The sequence below is a fragment of the Pinus tabuliformis genome, chromosome J (assembly GCF_031772625.1).
Source record: "Pinus tabuliformis cultivar Carrire ecotype Pingquan chromosome J, CPIR1, whole genome shotgun sequence".
Taxonomy (NCBI): Eukaryota; Viridiplantae; Streptophyta; class Pinopsida; order Pinales; family Pinaceae; genus Pinus; species Pinus tabuliformis.
This window is the reverse complement of record NC_142295.1, coordinates 220,916,045-220,931,131: the sequence shown is the minus strand read 5'-3', so window position 1 is coordinate 220,931,131 and position 15,087 is coordinate 220,916,045. Positions and strand designations below refer to the sequence as shown.

The 15,087-nt window shown below is 36.9% G+C and overlaps 1 protein-coding gene across 1 annotated transcript in view; it reads left to right on the top strand.

Moving 5' to 3' along the window:
• The first annotated feature begins 11,110 nt into the window (after window positions 1-11,110).
• The window catches only part of CCMH (cytochrome c biogenesis protein family), a 145,702-nt gene continuing 141,725 nt past the window's right edge, over window positions 11,111-15,087 (top strand). The window contains exon 1 of the mRNA XM_089377511.1: window positions 11,111-11,277. The gene's annotated coding sequence lies outside the window, so the exon portion shown is untranslated. The remainder of the gene's footprint in view (window positions 11,278-15,087) is intronic.

The window sequence follows — 15,087 nt, the reverse complement described above, 5'->3', positions numbered from 1 at the left end:
AGTGGGCCGAAGACCTAAGTTTGCATGCTGTAGGAAACAAAAGGTATGATCCCGTCGTCGTGATGCTACGTTAGAAAGTTGCTTTGTTGCTCGCTTGTTATTTTCAGCAATTAGAACTGAGCTCAATAGGGAGAAACGATTGCCCAATCGGAGATGATAGGTCCTGGAAGTACCCTTAGTCTGCGTTACTGTAGCTTGCAAAATATGATGAAGCAAATAATGTTCTGAGAGAGACTCACCATGACGGTGAAGCTGAGTGGCTAATTGAAGCTCTCAATCCATCTGACAAGCAGAGAAGTTTAAGGGTGGCCGAAGGTGAAACTGAGAGTAAGGCATATTGTCCAATGCCTAGATAGCTAGAAAATGCTCAGGAGTGGGCCAATTAGAGAATGTGATGAGAGAATAAGCGTGGTTTGCATGGTGAATTTTGGATGGCAGAGCCGATACCATCTTAAAGATGGTAACGAACAATGAACAAACTTGGGAGATAAAATGGTGTGAGCGAAAGGATGTTTGCACGTAGTGACGCCACCCTCGTCCAGATCAGCAAGGAGCCACTGTACCTCATCATTCGCCGTCGTGATTTTCCCATAGGTCGAGCTAGATCTGTAGCACAATGTCCAATGCTTGAATGGTGCGAGTATCATTTCACAGTTAAACCAGGCATGCCAAGGAATAAATGTGTTGAGCGTGTTAGCCAGGTGGTTGGTGTTTTCTTTCCAATGTGACTGGCTATTGACAGATGTCGAATTTAGACGGCCATTGTGGGGGATCCATCCTGAAGAGCAATTGCAAGACATGCCATTCGTAATTGAGTTGATAGTGGTTGTGACCATTGAGCATCCAGGATTTTAGCATCCAAAACATGATTGGCAAGGCAATAAAACAAATTTATTGCCTGTTTGCCGGATATGCAAAAACAAAGGAGCTTGAATTTGTGCGAGCAGGGAAGCAATGATGATGTGAGCTTCTATTTGCTAGCTACTTCATATTCTTGAATCTTGAGGGTGGTGTCCCACATTGGATTTTCTTTAAAATTAAAATAATCAACAGTGAATCCTCTTCTATTATGAGTTGATGGTAGCCATTGTTGAGGGCGATGCTTAAACCACGTTCCAAGCCGAGAGTTCAGCTTCGTTGTTGGTAATATAGCCTAGTTTACCAACAAAGATGCGCATGATTTGGCTAGAATTGTTCCGGAAGGCATCACCGTAGTTAGCTATGTGGGGATTATCTTTGGAGGCTCCATCAAAGTTTAGTATGATGAAGTCGCCGTAGTCTAACTAGCCGGAGGAATTGCTCGGAAAGTTATGGAAATTTCAGTGATATTTAGAAAAAATTCGGCAAAGAGTTTTGTAAATCCAAGTTATAGTTGTTAAACTTCAAAATTTTAGGTGTTATAGATGTTTTTGATGGTGCTGAATCCATTTCCACCATCAAAAACATGATTCAAAGACTTCCTCTACAAGATTTTTTGAATTTTTTTTGCCCAGATTCCGGCCACTTTTGGCCATCCGAGCAATTCCTCCACCTCGGTAGACGACTCCTCATGAGATCTAATTATAATTATTAATAAATCATTTTAATTATGTAAAATTACATAAAAATAAAAATAAAACAAGTTAAAAAAATAAAATTAATAATTATAATTATCAATTTTAATGAAGCCTACAAAAATAATTATAATTATCAATAAACCATTTTAACTATGTAAAATTACATAAAAATAAAAATACAACAAAGTAAAAACATAAATTAATAATTATAATTAATTACATCGAAGGTGTCTCTCTGAGGGTTGGTGTTGGATAGATTTTTGCCGTCCTCCATAAAATAGGAAAATGACATGTGTTTGCATGACCTAGAGGCGACGTTTTGCACCAGCTTCATCGCGTACAATAGAGAACCCTCACTTGACTCTTTCACCATGGTTTCTTGTGCCTCAGTGGTATCAACTTGAGGACATGAAAGGTGAAGGGAAGGTAAATGGAGAGTTGATTTTGGTTGTCTAGTTGGGCACTCAGGAAAACAAAGCGTTTTCAGAGGCATGACACTTAGATGCAACAACTGTGTACTCAAATGGGCTTGTGAACACTTGATCCAAGGTCTATCTTTTTCCCAAATTGTGACATGTGAGGGTGAATGTGATTGAAGCTCATGATTTGATTCCTAGTGCAAGACCAAGTTTCCTCATCTTCATGTCAAGGTTTAGTTGGGAAATTAGTTGCAGAAGACAACGCCGAGTGTGCCCAACCGAAACATGATTCCAGTTTGGAATGAGGAGTTGTTTTTTGTGGTAGCAAATCCATTCGAGGACCATTTGATTCTCATGGTCAAGGATCGTTTGGGGTCGAATGAGGAAGAAATTATGGGGATAGTAATTATTCCTTTGAAGATCATAAGATTGTGAATCCTCGTTGGTTTAGCCTTGAGAAGGGGGGTTTTCTGCAGAAGAACTAGAGAAATGATGCCATCAAGATACACAAGGGATGCAAAGATGATGAAAACCTCAGGGTCCACGACTAGGCCTCCCTCCAACACTAACATAAGAAGATTGTAGAATGAAGGGGGGCATGGCACTCACAACCAATTTCACGTTCCCACCACCAACACAATTGAAGAATTCTCTGCTGATGCAGAGCAACGAGAATAAGGATGATTCATAGATAAGTAACAACCCAATAATAATAATAAAATGGCCTTTCTCTACTCTTTTAAAATTTTGGCCTTTTTTCCCATGTATATTCAATGTTGTTCAAGATTGTGGTGGACAAGTTACTTGTGTTATGACAGTTATTTTAATGTTTTGAATACATACAATTATGACCCAGTAAGTGAATCATCTTTGCCTGGTAGGTTTGAGTGGGTTAGATTGAGGCCATAAATATCTTTCACAAATAATTGTGGGGTTGTAGGAAGTTGGGGTGGTTGGGAGTGCTTCACCAACCCTTGCCATGAAAATGTGTTCTTCTCCACTGCTTTGTTACCAACTTAACTTGGGGTTTCAAGGGAACTCAAAGAAAAAAGACAGTGGTAACTGCCACAAGGCCGTGTTTGATGCCAAAGTTCATCTCATTATTTAGGGTCCAAGTTATATAAAGCATTGTAAATTTTGGGATCATTGTGTACAATATGAAGCGACTGACATGGCTTCTTCCTTACATGTATTTTGCAGGGGTATTATTCCTTTTTATTCCCAACAAAAAAAAATTCAAACAAAGAGCCTTTTTTGTGTATTTTGTTCATGATGGAAGTTTGAGTAAAGTCTTTGTTTTTAGGCCGCCCTTTTGATGATTTGGGTTATGGAATTTGATGAGGCTTTCTTTACTATTTCATATATATTGATGTATAATTTTTTGTTTCAACCTATCTGCTATTAAATGTTTATTGTTACTTCATTGAATAAGAGCTTGTAAGAATGGATGGGAGGAATCCTCAATTGACATTATTGAGCATGATAAGTGTGTGGAGAATTTTGTCCAACTTAGTAAGCATGGTTGGTAGTTTGAGAGGGTGTGTTTCATTTGCATCACTGACTAGGTAGTTTGAAAAATTTATCATAGCAATAGGAATAACACCTACGAAAATTACTACTTGGAGTGGATGTATACCAAGGTTTCGAATTAGGTTACCTCAAAATCATTTGCATGTGTTTCCATATTTTGCTAAATGCACAATTTATTCTTTCTATTGTTGTGTAACAATTTATTTGTTATAATTTTGAATGTTCATCATGGTACAAAAGTTTTAAAATAATTTAATCACGCCAATTGCTCAGTAGCTACCATTACCATAATGTTGTTAAACTAGCAATTGCACCAAATGTTGCAAAGGAAACACCATAAGTCGATAGCATATGAAAAAAGAGCATAGATGAAGATGATGAGATATGTTATAGACCCTTCTAAACACATGCAACATAACACATTATAATACACTAATTCATTTATGAGAATTACGTTATTTGAGATTGTTAATAATGTACTTGTTACACATTCAAGTAAAGGAAGGGTGTTGCGTTAGATTGTTATTACTGTACTTGTTTTGTTGTTGATCACCTCTCTATCATTCACACTTTTACTCCCAAATTATTAGTAGGCTCAATTTATGCATAGATAAATGAAACCACAGTCTATACATAAGAACCATAGAGCTATCCATTATATTTCACTATAGATCCCTACTTTTTCTTACAAGAAAGTAGTTAATGTATTACTCCTTTCTGTTCCAAGATATATGTAAAAATGCATTGACAAAGCTTCAGAATATGCAAAGGAAATGGATGTTCTCATTTTCACTTTCTATGGCATCAAAATTTCTAGTTAACAAAGGGGCTAGGTAGATGTTAATGGTCTAATTGTGTTAAGTTTCTATCAACATACTTGGAAAAAATGGGTGTGGTCATTTTAATGGGTGTTCTCATTTTCACTATTCATGGCATCAAAATTTCTAACTAAGAAAGAGGTAAGGTTGATGGTAAGAGCCTAATTATGTTGATGGCAACATCCTAATTGGATTGGATTTTGCATGGTGATTTCTTAATCAGATTGAGTAGGATATTGAGTTTGATCTAAATTTTTTAAATCAATCTTTTGATAACTAGTCATTCATATCTTTCTTTTTCCTTTAGTTCATTTTGAAAGCATAATTGTACCAAATTTATTAATGAAAAGAAGGCATCGTTTTTAATTTTCTACAATTTCTAGCTCTCAACAATTTCAAACTCTCAACTTCTTTCCACTTCTGAATCCAATCTTAGAACTATGCCACTAGTTAGAACCATTTTAATCAATATAAAAATGCCACTTACTGTAGTATCTGTAATCATTAAATGAATTATTAACATGATATCAACCCAAATGCCAAATTTGGCAGATGAAGGTAATGTTCTGCACGTGGAACAAATCTCATACTGAGACAAACAATACATGATAGATTATGAAGGTAATGTTCTATGCACAGGAAAAATATCATACTGAGACAAACAATACATGATAGAAAAATCCGTTCATATTTTCTTCATACACTATGTTAGTTAGTTTATCAAATTATGGTTACCTAATTAATAACCATCTAACCAATTTTGATTCAAAATGTTGTAATATTTATTTACTCATAGAATATTTGCACAATAAAATCGTGGGTTAATTGAAATCAGGTAGGACAACGTATGAAAGATGAGTACGTGACTTGAACAATGATCTATGCCTCGATAAAATGGCATTGTTTCCAAAATAAGACTTAGTGAGGCCCATCATATGTCTATAATAAGAAATGATTGGGACTACACTTGAAATATACTTTACTTGAAAAATAAAAAATATTGCGCTACTATTTTCATATATGGATAAAACCTAATTCTTCTAACATTTTCTTTTAATTACCAGAATATTAAAAATACAGAGTCTAAGGTCCAGCGCACAATCGGGAACAGAGAAGGAGAGCCAAATTCCATATGCCTCAATAGCATCATTGTCCTCTTTCTTATACACACTCATACAATGTGAACACTGCAAATCCTTCAAGCTCCGTTTCCCATCCTCTGGAAATCCATGGTGCAACAACCGAGCAATGGAGAGGAGCTTTGAACATGCTCCCTCAGCCCATCAAATGCAAGGCAAATCCCATAGAGATCCTCGCAATGCACATAAAAAGGTATTGGTGAGTAGACTACACTGGATATGTGGTTAAAAAACTTTCAATCTAAATACTTGGATAACATGGATCATGAACGAATGAAGTAGAAGGCAATATCATAAGAAGAAATCTTCATCATCCGCTTTGGGGGAGGCGATGAGAGCAGCATAGAGTCGGAGGTGATATTCTTCACATGAAGAAGAATAAATTTTGGTCTGTGGTCTTCGCATCCGAACAAGGAGAGGGCAACGAGAGAGGAGCCAACGTTAGCTGACCTTGCTTTGTAGCATAGCCATGCCAGTTGGATGGTAACGGCCGCCCATGTCCTCCACCCGAGATAGTAATACCTTGTTGTTCCCTTCAGCTTCTCACTAAAAAACGTGTATCGGAAGTGTTACATCAATGTTCTTACACAACTCATAATACTTATCGAAGCAATTGAGAAGAGGAATGGTATTGTGGGGTGTGGGGCGAAGGAGAACCTCAAATTTAACATAATTGAATAATCTGCCAAGACACTGAGAAAATACAAAATCATGAGGGATTCATACGCACCAATATAAGCATTCCCCTGAGGCCTGGCGTTAAGAGGAGACGATCTAGAAGTCGATGGAGGCCCATTAGTGTTGTTGGCACTAAAAAATGGCGCGGGAGCAGAAATAGGTGATCCAGATTTCAATGGAGACTGTGCAACTCCAGTTGAAGATGGCGATGGAGCAGAAGAAGTGGGAGACAAAGGAGTTGATGAAGAAGCTCTCCGATGAGGTGGCTAAGGTCTCACATTCATTAACGAATTTCTAGCTTAGTAACCAACTTCCAACGCACTTCCAGCTCCGAGTTTACCCTAACCAACTTCATAACCAACTTCCAACGAAATGTTCTCTACGATGTTCTCTATGGCCTATAATGATCCAATGACACAATCTTTTTTAATCGTCTAACACATTGGATCAATGGTGCAAGATAGGACACGGTGGCACATAGGGGAGTTTTTCCCAGAGGGAAACGCCTTACAACGTAAATATGCACGCTTTTCTATGAAATAAGTATATAATAATATATGTTTTATTTTTAATGAATAATATAATGTGTATGTGCTTTCTGGTGAATATATGCTTTCACGGGGTTCCATTTGTTGTATTTGAATAATCCCAAATGCTGCGATACCATTTAGTCGCTAACTTTTACTGACATTTCTATTCAGCAAAAAATATTATAATAATGGTGAAAGTAATTATCCTACCTCGATAGATTGTAAGCAAAATTATAGATTCAATGGTATGAGCTTTCTTGTGAACAAAATGACTTTTAAATGGAATGGAAAATGTATTTTGTTGATTTTAATGGAATGGGAATGTTCTGTAGTGAATTTAGTGAATTCATGTATCATAACAAAGATATTATGTGTTCACTAAGTATCAAGGAAATACCTATAGGGCGATCAATTTTTTTTAAGTAGTTTGTGAAGTACAACACTACGGATTAACATTTTCAAAGTCAAATATGTTTAATACTGGTGTAGTGTTATTGTAAAGTACAACACAACATATTAGCATTTTTAGAGTCAAATTTGTTTAGTACTAGAGTAGTGCTATAAAATTTCAAAACAATCTATACATGTTGGATGATTTTTTCCAAGCTTTGTTGATCGCATAGTTTGTTGTGACTATTGCTTAGTAATATATAGCTTATGTACAATCACTATTATTTCGTTAAATTTTTTATACTTTGTTTAGCACTGAATTTTGTTAAGGGTTGCACTTTTTAACATTCATTTAAAGTTTCATTTATTTTTATAAATTTATTTTTGCTTTGGAGTGTCACAAATTCAACTAACAACATTGACTTAATGTGCATAGGTTACGGAAAAAATTAGACATGACTTAATGTGAATAAGTTATGAAAAAATTACATATGACTTTATGTGCATAGGGTATGAGAAAACTACAAGTTCTTTGTCAACGAGAACAACACGAAGCCGAAAAAATATTGGGATGTTTAGGGGGAGGGTTTGATAGTTATGGGCTTGACTTCATCAATATATTGTTTGGTGGTAACTGAACTATGCTTACGGGTCAATACATTGTTTGGTGGTAATTGAACTATGCTCACGAATGGATATAAGGAAGACCATAAGAAAGTATTTTTTAAGTTTAGATATGCGTGTTTCCCAATAAAATAAAACAATTGTGCAATAGTGGTTATATTTTGCCCCTTTAGATATTTGAAAGTGTTATGGCTTATGCATGAAGTTTTATGTTAACTTGGGTTTTGGACCATGTTTTTTTGAAAAATCCAAGGTACTTTACAAAACATACGAGGGTTCTTCTTTGTATTAGTGAGTGAGAAACTTCATGAAAGATGATATTATTAATGCAAAACTATTTTGCTTTCATGAGTGATTATGATATTTGAGTTTTCACTTGCCATTTTCTTTTGCGATGAAGTTTATGATATTTGAGTTTTCACTTGCCATTTTCTTTTGCGTTGAAGTTTGAATGCTGTATTCACCAATAATTATGATATTTACATTTTTACTTGCCTTTTTTATTTTTATTGAAGTTTGTTGGAATAGTTTAACTTATATATTTTTGTAAGGGAAGTTAGTATTTCAACATGTTAGTAGGCATGCTAGCTCATATTTGGGTTTCTTGTTAGTTGATAATTGGTTACATATTGCTTAATTGACATATTCTTTCAATGTATCTTTGAATTACTAGTAATTGAATGAGTTTTAGAGGCAATTGCTAATAATTGAACGAGTCTAGATACATCATAACTCCGTATTTACCAAATCAAAAGGGATCAGTTTTTTTTTGCTCTAAATGATATTTCCATCTATAATATCGTCTACTATTTTACAAATAATTACCTTATAAACATTTACTGCTTCTTTAATTACATTTCCATTTACCATTAAATTGCACGTTATGTTATTTTAAGAACAAATTTGTAAAGCTCCCATTTTGTAATCCTTACTATTTAGAAATTCTAGCTTGTTCTCATAAGAATGACTCCAGTGCACTCATTTTCCAAGCTCGTAGAAGGATCAAATCTATGTTCACTCTAAAAAAGGTTTTCATATCAAAAGATATGATCCCTCTCGATATGAAATTATGCTTATTTAGTTTCCCCTTTTCCCTCTCGATTGGACAACTAGTCTGGCAATACCTCTTTTCAAGAGCAGTGATGTCAATAATCCCTCCAATTATAGGACGATCATGATAAACCCTTTGTTTGCAAAGCTATTTGGAAGCATGCTAGAAAACAAAATTAGCAAGTGAGCGGAAGAAAGAGATAAGTGTGCTAAAGGGCAAGCAGGTTTTAGACCTAAACATTCCATAGTTGATCATTGCATAACTTTAAGGCACATCATTGAAAAAGTTTAGGAGAAAAAGGAAGAAGTCTTTTGTTGCTTTGTTGATTTCAGAAAAGCATTTGACTCGGTTCCTAGGGATAAACTTTGGCAGAGAATGGAGGAACTTGGGGTTCCTAAACATTTGAGAGCAGCTGTGCATAGGCTGTATGAAGAGGTGAAAGTCAAAATTAGAATTTCAGCAGGGATTTCTGAAAGTTTTAGAAGCGATATTAGGGTCAAGCAAGGTTGCCCATTGTCTCCTACCCTTTTTGGTTTATATATTGACAAGCTTGAGGAGTGGTTAAATTCGCAAGGGGGTGATGGTATCTATTTGTGCAAGTTTGTTATAAGGCTTCTTTTGTATGCAGATGACCTTATTCTGATTGACAAATTGGCTCTTGGTTTGCAAGAGCACTTACTATCCCTTTAGCATTTTTGTAGAAGTGTGGGGATGCAAGTCAATATCAGGAAAACGAAAGTAGTGGTCTTCTCTAAGAAAATAAAACATAACCAGCATAAGTTCTACTTTGAAGGCAACATTCTGGAAGAAGTTGCGGATTACAAATACTTCAGAATTGACTTCAACAAAAATCTAAACTGGAATGGTTGTAGAAAGAAAAGAACTTTGGGGGGTTGGAAAGCATTTTATGCTTTTCAAAATAGGTGTAGAGAGGCAAAGTTATGGGATTGGAATACCACTCAAACTCTTTTTGGGCTTCTAGTGATTCCGACGATTCTCTATGGTTGTGAACTGTGGGCTAGCAGTACCTCCGACATGCAGTGGCGACAAATTGAGAAAATTCAGAAGCATTTGATTACAAACAAATTTAAGATTAAAAGTGCAGTTCCTTATGATATCTTGTTAAGTGAAACAAAGACTGCTCCTATTGAAGCAATTGCTATGGTGCAAGTCATAAGGTATTTAAAAAAAATGGAGCAAATGGAAGAGGGTAGATGGCCTAAGGTTGTCTTTAAATATAGATTGTGCAAGAGCAAACAAACTTGGATGCAGCGAAATAACAAATGGTTTAGTAAATGGAGTATTTGCTTGAACGTGTGTCCCATAAACAACAAAGAGATAAACGCTTTTGTTATGGAAAAGTTCCACAAATGCACTTGGGATAAGGAGCTAGGAAGAAAGAAAAATTACTATATTGAAGTGTTTAATCCCACTCATAATCATCAACTAAAAGCATACATAGAGGCCAATATCTCTTGGAGAGCCAAAATTCTTATTGCTTAGTTAAGGACTAATTCTCATCAACTTCGTTGTGAAACAGGGCGGTGGAAAAGGCCAAAGGAAGTGTGGGAGGAAAGGGTATGCATTTTTTGTTCTTCCGGAAAAGTGGAAATAGAAAAACATTTCATTTTAGAATGTGAGGCCTTCAAAGACAACAGGAAAAGTTATGCAGATATGCTGGTAGCTAGCTCTTGGGATAATCTATTTAGCGAAGGGTTTGTCGAGAAGCTGGGAGCATTTATTGTGAAGCTTCACAAAAAAAGGGTCGAATATATCAAGCAGATGAAGAAGCAATCTGTCCCATAGGCTATCTTTAGCCTCGTGGACGTTACAATAATTTATTCCTTCTTCTTCTATATTCCACATGAATACCGCAAGTTCTCAATATCATTGACTATTTTTATTTTTATTATTATTTTATTTGTATAAGATTATTTTATTTTAACCAAAATATATATATATATATATCTTCTTCTTCTTCTCTTTTTTTTTTTTCATGGTTGGAAAATCTATCATAACTAGGTTGTCAAACTAACACTGAGGAGAACCATCTCTAGCTGCGAAGTGCGAATGGACACTGACTCATCACCGTTATTCAAGAAAAACCACACCACCTGAAATAACCCGTTGGTGGTCTGTAAGGGGACATGCTTTCACTCTTGTGAGATGCCTCTGGTCTTGGGCCGTTAACCCGTTTCCTTACATTTGAAGAAAACGAACTCTTAACCAAACAAAAACAATTTTAAAACATACTCCAAGCCCTATAAAATATTTAAATTATATTATATTAATCTTTTAATTTAATTTAATTTATTTAATAATTTCTTTTAAATATAATTTGAATTGAAATGTTAAACATTACAATGTATCACTCTCCGGGCAATGACTTACTCCAACCAGTCCATTAAGTGGAAGGCGGTAAGAGGCTGAACGGACAGCGACTCAAAGCGGCAATAGCGGCGGCCAAAGAAATGGCAGTTGAGCCGATTTTGACAAAAAGCATACAAGCAACCCTGGCGTTTGTATTTCAGGGATTTTAAAGGTGAGATTATGCTGTTTCTAGTTCCTTTGTTTTTTATGCTTTGCTCAACTTCTGCAGATCAATCGTAACGCAGCTAGATTGCCATTCCTTTAATGGCACTTTAATGGCAATAGGTTCAGGGAGATGAGAGAAATTGGAAACACTCATTACGAACAACGAATTAGGGTAGATTCCATCAATAATGATCGCAGGTCATGAGGCAAGGGTTTCAGGGTGTCCATGACTTTCTTTCTCTGAATTGTTTTACTACCAACAGAGTCGTAACAAATATTGATTGTTATTTAATACAATGTAAATCCATTTTTTCTTTCAAAAAAAATATTCCCACTTCTATGGAGTGAGTTCCTTTGATTTTTGGGGTTTAATCAACAACAGAACACTTCCAGTTTAGGAAATTTTGATGTGCATCATTTTCATGTCTGCGTAAGCGTTTAAATCATAGGCAGATTGGCTATGCAGGGCCAATAATATTTTATATTTTGGGGGTTTAATAATCATTTTCTCTCACTTTTTTTTAATATTTACATGCATATCATTAGACAATCGATAGATTTTTGAAGAATCCTACAAAGGATGCACAAGATACGGGAGAGGAGAACCAGCGATAGACAAGGGAACAAAATTATGATATAAGGAAAAACGAAGAAAACAGAGGACACTTTTACAACCACCCAGAACCTCCTTTCTCTAGGATTTGTGACCAAAATTTATTTTAAATACTTGTTGTGGAATGAACACTTTCAACTCAATTTGGTGCTAATTATTTATGGAAGTTCGCTTAGTGGGCAGGGGGAACTTACATGGGCGCGCAAATCTGTCGAGGGCCCGAGTTATTGAATTTTAAGACAAGTGGGTTCTGTTCTCAGCATTCATTTTCTTTTATCATTCTGTGGTTGGGTTTTAACAAAATCACTTAAGTTGTATAGAGATTCGGGTATATATTCCGGGTTCATATAGGCAAATAAAAATCGTTGTGTTCCAATTCATGTTTAGAAGCAAACGTCTTGCCGTAACTGAAGCTTTTATCGAGGGGCCTGTCATTCTTGATGCTTTCCTCCTGTATGGGACCGTCCTTGGGCTTGGGGGTGCCTTGTCTCTTTGCAAGGTAAGACTATATGTGCTTGGCCAGGCACGTAGGGGGGAATGGCCTGCGGAAAAAACTCTTGGACTCTACCTCACCGGGGAAGGTGACACAGTCAGGTATTGGGGGCTGGAAATGTTGGACAGAGGACTTGGGGTATGTGGGTAAGGCCTCGGCCACGGGCTCAATAACACAGAGAATAGAAGGAAGTGGTGATAGAAACACAGAATATAAGGATCACACGACGATAAAATGGGGAATGGATGACTCCATTGATAAGATTCCTCCCCTTTGCTCTAAGTTATTGTGTGGTTTATGATTTTCACCAATTAGTCGTTTTATTTATTTACTTATAATAACGATCAAAGAATAGTTCTATGAATAGAACAATCAGCAACTGAATTGCAAATCATATCAAAACAAAAGGTGACTGGTAGTGGCCCATGTTAATAGAGATATGGCAAACAATCATGTTAGGTTGGGAAGGAGCTACCGGAGGTGTTGTCATGTTCTAATAAATCTTCCAAGAATAATAGCCCTATCAGATTTCTGAATGTAACAATTATCTTTGCAATTATTTCCACCTCGACCTTGGAAAAGCCCAAAGGCTTTAAGAGTTAGAGTTGCAGTTCTGATACCGCTTATAATACTTTAAACGATCAAAATTAACAAGAATAAAACTCAGCAACATCACTATCATTTCTTTCTTTCAAAGCTTAATAACCTTGAGGAATAGGTTATAGAACCATACCTAAAAGTTGAAGAGATCAGCTACCTTATAGTTTGTGTTGATGAAGCTCAATTGAACACCCTCTGCCAGTGGCTGAGCTGCAATCAGTAATCACAACCGTGTGGGGGATGACCGTCCTCATTATGCTTGTGAGCCTAACAAACCTCAATCGATTACCAATGTTCACTTCTAATTTTCTCATATCAAGATTGCCCAAGCAAAAGATATCTCACTCCTTTCTCCTTATCCATCAAGTAGAGTTATTCATGTCCATCCATGCAAAAAGCTCTACGCATAGGTTCCACTTGTCATCATACAAATTTTTAACCTTTCTCGATTTAGCTTTTCCATTAATTTATCTTTCATTTTTTTCTTTATTAATAAACTAGTTGCTATATTAAGACTACTAGTTACTATTCTCTTGTTATTATTTATTTATATCCTTTTTTTTGTAATTCAAATCATTCCATTAATAAAAAAGATAACATCTTTGGTTACAAAATCTCAAAAGTCTAGAGGCCTCTCTCTTACTAAATTTATTGGCCATTAGATATATCCCCAGACATGACACTAATTGCTTAAACAACCTTAGAATCCAGAACTTGATAGGTAGATAATACCAAAAAATAGACAGAATCAAAATACAACCAACAATCATTCAAACATCCGAAGAAGTAACAGGAGCAAGATGGTCGGGCCCTGAACTAGGAGATGGTGGAGGCTTGTAGTCATAGTGTACATGAGATTCCATATGTGTAATTCTACCTTCAAGCCAGTCTAACTTCTCTTGGATCCGCTATTGTCCTCTTTGAACAATGACTAATATGTTGTGCAACTGCCAATGATTATCCTGAAGCCCATTCATACGATTGATAACTGCATTATGGTTCTCACAGGAGTCCCTGTTAAGCTACTCCAAGAGTCGAGTAATCTGGCATAATTGATTATCAATGGACTCGAGAGAGGGGGGTTGAGGTTCACGACCAGGTGCTTGGGGAGGAGGGTCCACCGCCTTCCCAAAGTTGGGGTCCCCCAAATGTTGCCTACTGCGTTGAGCTCGATCCCCCATTCCTCTCCTCACTTGATCGCGCTGCCATGACATGACAACCTTGGCATCTAAGCGCACTTGCAAAGGTGAATACCCACTACAACGACTTCCTGGCCGCACATAACCCCAGAAAAACACGAGGTTGCGACCATATGAGGGAGAGTACTTTTGGCCACACCACCTTCCAACGTAACTGGACTACCCTGTACCAACAGTAGAGGGAACATAAACACCTCCACAGACCAATCTCACGAGTCCTACAAGACATATACACCGACCCAGGTAACAACCCCCCCGAGTTGCTAGCATGCGCGGAAGTGCTCTAAGAGGTTCTTCCCCCCTCACTAGAAGTAACAACGCTAATGCAACATAAATCCCAACTTTGCACACAGACTACCAGACAAGCAAGGTGCCTCAGACCCCTCTAGGAGGACACCTCGAACCAACACTTAACCTTAAGAGACTCAAAAAATCAAGCAATGAAATAAGCTTGAGCGCAATTACCATTCCCAGACAACAACCAAGGTTTTAGAGAGCGATTGATGCTCCTGGGGAGCTTGCTAATAGAAAATAACAATCCAAAGGAGAGATTAAAGCCCCTTACCTTTCATCGAGCTAATAAAACTAGAGACATGACTGGTTGATGAGTGAGCGAATTGCTTGCAGTAGATTGCGATCTAATTTCTTGTCCCTCGCTAGTTGAACACTCCTAAGGACTGTGAATTCTAGGGTCCCAAACACCCAACCACAAGCTCAACTTGTCACCTTCCTGCTCCACTCCATCTACCAGAATGAGTGTGCACTCTCTCAACAAGAAGTTGGTCTCAGGTTGTTCACTCTGCAGCTCAGCCTCCTGTACTGTACAAACAGGCTTGCCACTCATCACAACACGTCACATGCCCTCTTCAACACACCTAGGCTCGTTGACAGGGCGCTATAACCCTTCCTCTC